Here is a 6,267-nt window from a genome sequence, read left to right as displayed (position 1 = left end):
CTACCTCTGTTCTGGTAGTATGGTTTTATTTCTCTTAGCTGCTTGAGAAAAGATCATTTTGCAAACTACAACATCTTCCCTGTGAAATAAAAGGGAAAATGACTCTTTTTTATTTTTTTTATATTGGCATTGCCAACCTAGTTTCAAATGATGTCCTGAAATACGCTAAAATGTTATCCTACTTTGAATTCAGTTTATAAAGTCTATACCTTTTTATCTCATATTCTCTTTATTTTTTAGCCCTGTAGATACACGGTTTTATTAAAAAATCTAATATCCCATAAAACAAGAAACCAGTTTCAAGCCTTTTCTCCAACCTATATCTGGGTTACTAACATTACATCTTTTATCTAATAGCAATGCACTTCAGAGATCTGGCAGTAATACCAGGGTTCAGGTTTATGTTCCCAATATTGCTTATAATTTGATTCTTTTACATGTAGCCTAAGTTCAATCAAGTCCTATTTTATGTTGACCTATAGTAATATGAGTAAGAGGCCTTTTGGGAATTTTTTGTGCTGATTTGCAATCCAGCTAATTTAAAATGAATGCCACCAAATCATCTAAGGTTGCTACAAAGGAAAAACATATGATTTTACTCATTTATTCAATGAGCTTCTATGTTTTAAGTTCTAAGAAAAGGAAGAAAGATACAGAGAGAGGGAAGGAGAGGCAGAGGAAGAGATAGGGACCTTATTTAAAAGAGGATGAAACCATGATTCTTTTGAGAGCTGTAGAGAGCATTATAAATATAAAAAAGAAAAAAAAAAACATAGACAATTAGAGAAGGGCAAAGTCAAAAACTTAGAAGTTCATTGAATAAATGGTTGAAACAATGTCTCTTTCCTTGAATAGTTAGTGGCATCCATTTGAAATTAGCTGGAATCCAAATGAACACAGAATCTTCCCTCTATATCTCCCAGGAATGATCTTCCTTTTCTAGCATAGATTTAGGAAATATAGATTGTACTTGGAGTCAGAAAAACCTGAGTTAAAATTCTACCTCAAATACTTAACTGGTTATATAATCCTGGGCCAATAATGTTTCTCATTCTAAATCCCCTTATATAGAAAATGTGGAGTTTAGTCTAAATGGCCTTTAATACATCTTCCAGACCTCAATCTATATATAATCTTACTTCCTTATGTCATTAATAGGGCAGCATTCATAATTAAAGAATTTTCTTGTTTTATCATTTTTCATTATGGCGATATCTATTTTTGCTTCTCTCCAATTCCCTTGAATGTTGCTTTACTAAGGAATGTACCGGAATGTTGTCATAGATATTTTTAAATATCTTATTTCTTCTTTTTTATTTTGAGCTCCAAATTGTTCCTTTTTTCTCTCCCTCTCATTTATTGAGGAAGAAATTTGATATAGGATATCCACATGCAGTCACATAAAACATATTTTCATATTAATCATGTTGTGAAAGAAAACACAGAGGGGGAAACTTTTTTTAATTTGATATAATGAAAATTATTCATTTTATATCCTGTAATGCTTTCTATCTCTTTGAGCTTAAATTTGTTCATTATCCATAGATCTGACAGGTAAACCTTTTTGTTTCCCCTTAGCTTATGATATCCATTGTCATAGAAATTAATAACTTACTTCTGTTCTGGTATATTTTAATAAGAATTCAAATTCTTATAGTCTTTCATAGTTTGCAAGTAATTTATTCTGATAATAATGTGATGCATTCAGTGCAAGTATTCTCATTTCTTCTTAAACAATGAAGAAACTGAAATTCAAAGAGATTGTTATTTGCCTAAAATAATATAACTTATAAGGATTTATGACTTAAATATATTTATTCTAGTGCAAAGTCCAGTATACTTTCTCCTGTATTTATGTGGTTAGATTTGTGACTCAGTGGTTTATTTGTGACATAATATGTCAGATATTATCATGTGTACCAATTTAATTCTAATCTATAGATTTAAACTATATTTGATTATTTAAGATGTGTCAGACTGAAAAAGTTCCTGGCTATCCAAGCCTTTGTTTCTTTTATCATGTTCTTCTTTTCATAGAAAATCAAGGTTGGAAGTTTATCAATGGCTATCAAATATAATATATACTGAAACTAGTAAAAATTCACTCATCTTTCTCTCTAAATCTCTCTAAACCGTTTCTCCAGGATAAACTTTGCTTAGTCCTGTAATTAGTGTCCCTATTGCATAATGCTGAGATTATTCACCATTTTAGTTGACCTCCCCATAGATACAATATTTTTCCTAAATGTAATGTTTACAAAATAAGTTAAATAGCTACCTAATATTGATAGAACTCTTAAGGTTTGCCAAGTGCTTAGAAATATCTCATATTCATGATCATGGAAGATAAGTTGAATTATTTGCAATTTACAGAACAGGAAAGGGACAGTGAGTTAATGTAACTTTCCTAGAGTCAAACATCCAATAAGTTTCTAAAACCACATTGAAACTCATGCTTTATCCATAGAGCCTACAGAGTAGAGGAGGATTCTGTTAGTTTTTTTAGCTGCCATATTATGATGTTCACATAACTTGCACTGAAACCCCAAGATGATTTTCTTTTCAAAAAAATGCTGATGTCCAGCTGTTGTCTATGCATTGTGTCTAAATTATCTTTAAACCTATCACACGCATAATTTAGTTTCCAAAATTGGGTAGTTCCGGAGTAATCCAAAGAGGATGCTTGGGGATGTGTATTTGATATTTCAAATTAACATCAAAAAGAAAAAAATAATAATTCCTGCCCTTTCTGAGACAGAAATCTACAAGGAAGAGATCATAGATCTTACTTACAAGGAGAGTCTTGTTTTTCTTTCTTACTGTCAAATGTTTCTTAAGTCTACACAGAATATTTTTCCTTGTATTCTATGATGTATATTGAATGTATTAATGAACTAATGTACTTAGTTCAAATTATTCAAGAAAGTGTTGGATTTGGACTCAGGAGGATCTGAATTCCAATTTGCCCTCAGACATGTACTAGTCGTGTCCAGATATATATTAGTTGGGCAAGTCAATGATTAACTCCTGTTCTTTCACCTGAAAAAATGGACATAATAATAGCAACTGACTTCCAGGATTCTTGTGAGGATGATGAAATAATATTTTGAAAGTACTTTACAAACCTTAGGGCTGCATATAAATACTTGATGTTATGAAATGCTTCCAATTAGTTGTTTGGGCACTTCATCCTTCGATTCCAGTCTACCAAAGAGAAAATGATCTTCCTATAACATTTCCATTTTTTAAGAATAAAATGTTCACCAATCTTAATGCTACTTGCTATAAATGTTTAAATATTTTATGAATATTTGAGATGTGCTAGGAACCTTATTGATTCACCTTCCCATTAATATTTTAGAATTATCTCTCTTCTAATAATTATTTCTCTACCAAACAGAGCTCAGATAATTGATCTACTTTAAATAGTTATTACTATGATTGAGTCTACAAAAATTGAGTTACTTTAGTACTTTAAATATAGAAATGGCAGGACTAACCCACAGGAAAGGTTTTAGGACATAAGTGGCTTTATAAAAAGCATTGAAATTTAAATATTCTATTATACAGGAAGCTGAAACACATTTAATATTAATTCAAAACTTTGTAACATAAAGTTTGATTGGATTTAGACAAATAAATACTTTTTGAGTACCAGACATTCCTTAGATTGCATATTTAAAGGGTTTGGGTGTAATATTTATAAGAGTGTTACAAGTTTAATTTATATTTAACATCTCAGATGTATAAATTTTATGAATAGCCTGGTTACTGTTAAGATTATATATTGCTGGAATACCAATGTGATATTCCATGTGGAAAAAAGAATAGTAATTATCATAATGATATTTAAAGACATATTAAATAATGATAATTAACAAATATATTTATCCCATTTGCTCAGGAAGATTACTCAAAGAACTTCAATAAATTCATGATATAATTGATTTATTGTTTCAACTGACAGATGCAACTTATTCACACTTTTTTATCTTCTTGATTCATATCCTCCTCAACTCCTAATTTCATCTTGGAGTATCTCTCCAGTATTCAAAAAGCCTTTGTTATGTATTTGATTATTTAACATGTATTAGTCTGATTCCTAAGCTCTCTAACTTTTGTCCCTTCCTGTCAAATAAATATTTGAATATTTATTCACATATTCTTCATAAAATAAGAGGATTCAAGATTGGGAAAAGTCCTCCATAGAAATCTGGTTCAAAGTTAAAAAAATCCTCTCTAAATTGTCATCTAGTTTCCAGTAGATAGTACTGAAGTAGGGGAACACATCTCCTTTGTAAACAACTAATTCCATTTTTGCTATAGCTTGAATTCTTAGAACTTTTGTTTCCTTTTCCTGCCATTAAGTCTGTATTTCCTCATTGTAACTTCTACTTATTAATCCTGATTCTTCTGTTTGGGATTCTCAATTCATATAAATCAAGTTTAATTTCTCCTTTCAAATTCTTGAAGTTTGACATAATGTACACTATATATATATATATATTTTATACACACATACATATACATGTAGTTATGGATGTAAATATATAATAAATAGATACAATGAGTACACATAACACAAGGTTACAGAAAGGTAAAATACATGTATATATATGCGCAATTCATGTATATGCATACTTTTAATGTTTATGTAGTGTGCATGTTTAATGAATACATCTATTTAAATTTAAATCATTTGTTCATTTTTCTTTGCATCAATTATAATGTAGGAAATGGCTTTCCCTTTGGATCAACAGATTTCATTTTTTTTTATCATCTCCCACTCCTTCCACAGTTGCTTCCCTTAAATCATTTTAAGACTCAAAAGGAGACCCCAAAAGGTTGGGGTTGCAGACAGGTGTCAAGATGTGTCTCAAAAGAATTTTCAGGCTTAAACCCAACTCTAAGGCAAGGGACAAACTTTATTATAATTTTAATGTCAATTGAAGAGAGCTTGGGCTCAAAATGATTTAGCTAAGACCCAGGAGAAAGAACATAAAGGAATAGGAAAAAGTTAGAGACCAGAGCTTCATATTTTTGTTTCCTGCTAATTTTATGGCTTACAGATAGATTTGGGGCATGGCTATTATTTCAGGAACTTGGTTGTCACTAATAAACAGATGGACAGTCAACAATGTTTATTGGATTATAGTATAATATTCCTAAGGCCAGGTGGACTTTAGAATCATAGACAGATCATTAGAACAAGGTCAGGGAACCTCAGGATTACTGCTACTTTCCCCCTAGAAGTTATATCATATTACTACTGGCTCATGTCTAGGATCATATTTCCAATGAATTCCTGGTCCTTCAGCTGCAATTCTTCTTTGTAATTGTTCTTTATAGTAACTAACTTGGGGGATATATTTAGGTAATTTTCTCCTACCCCACCCCTCTTAGTTCAACATCTTTTAAATATTTGATTTAAAAGATAATAGGAAAATATATTTTTACTACTCTTAATTGATCTCTAGACAGGAAACTGAATTATAAACCATGATCCAGAAATCTAAATTCCAACTTCATGATATTAGACAAAACATTCTTAGGCAAATATCCACTTCCCAAATTTTTCAAATGTTTCAACAATTCCTTAACCACTGCTATAGCCACCTCCTTTCTCTAATATGCATGCATTTCCTATCTGTTTAATCACTTTGCTCCTCCCAATCCAAAATAGCAATTTCCTTAATGTACTTCTCTACTTACCTTACCTTACTTACCTTGTCCTACCAGTTACTTTTTTATTTGTCTTGAATCTACCTCTTCAGCTTCTACTCCTAATTACCTAGTTCCTCTGTTTGTGTCCTTCATTTTTTTTATGACTTAAAAGTATAACCTGGAGCAGTATCTTGATCTGGAATTTGTTTTCCAAATTTTACTTAATTTATTCCTAATTTTATCAAGTTTTTTTCTGCCCACTTTCAAATTTTGATCTATTTAGTTGAAAATCCTCCAAATTTTTTACACATTTTTCTTCATATTTCTGTTCAGCTTCTTATATCTGTTCTCCTGTTTTTTTTTTCTCTTTCCCCACAATCTTCCATGAAATTTGAAACATTCTCTTCCAAATAATTTCCAACCCTCAAATGAATATAAACTGCTTGCATTTTTGTTTTTCTTCCCGGGTTATTTATGCCTTCTGAATCCAATTCTCCCTGTGCAACAAGAGAACTGTTTGGTTCTGCACACATATATTGTATCTAGGATATACTGTAACTTATTTAACATGTATAGGACTGCTTGCCCTCTGGGGGAGGGGGT

Source organism: Antechinus flavipes, chromosome 6, assembly GCF_016432865.1.
Source record: "Antechinus flavipes isolate AdamAnt ecotype Samford, QLD, Australia chromosome 6, AdamAnt_v2, whole genome shotgun sequence".
Classification (NCBI taxonomy): Eukaryota; Metazoa; Chordata; class Mammalia; order Dasyuromorphia; family Dasyuridae; genus Antechinus; species Antechinus flavipes.
This window is presented reverse-complemented; position numbering follows the sequence as displayed.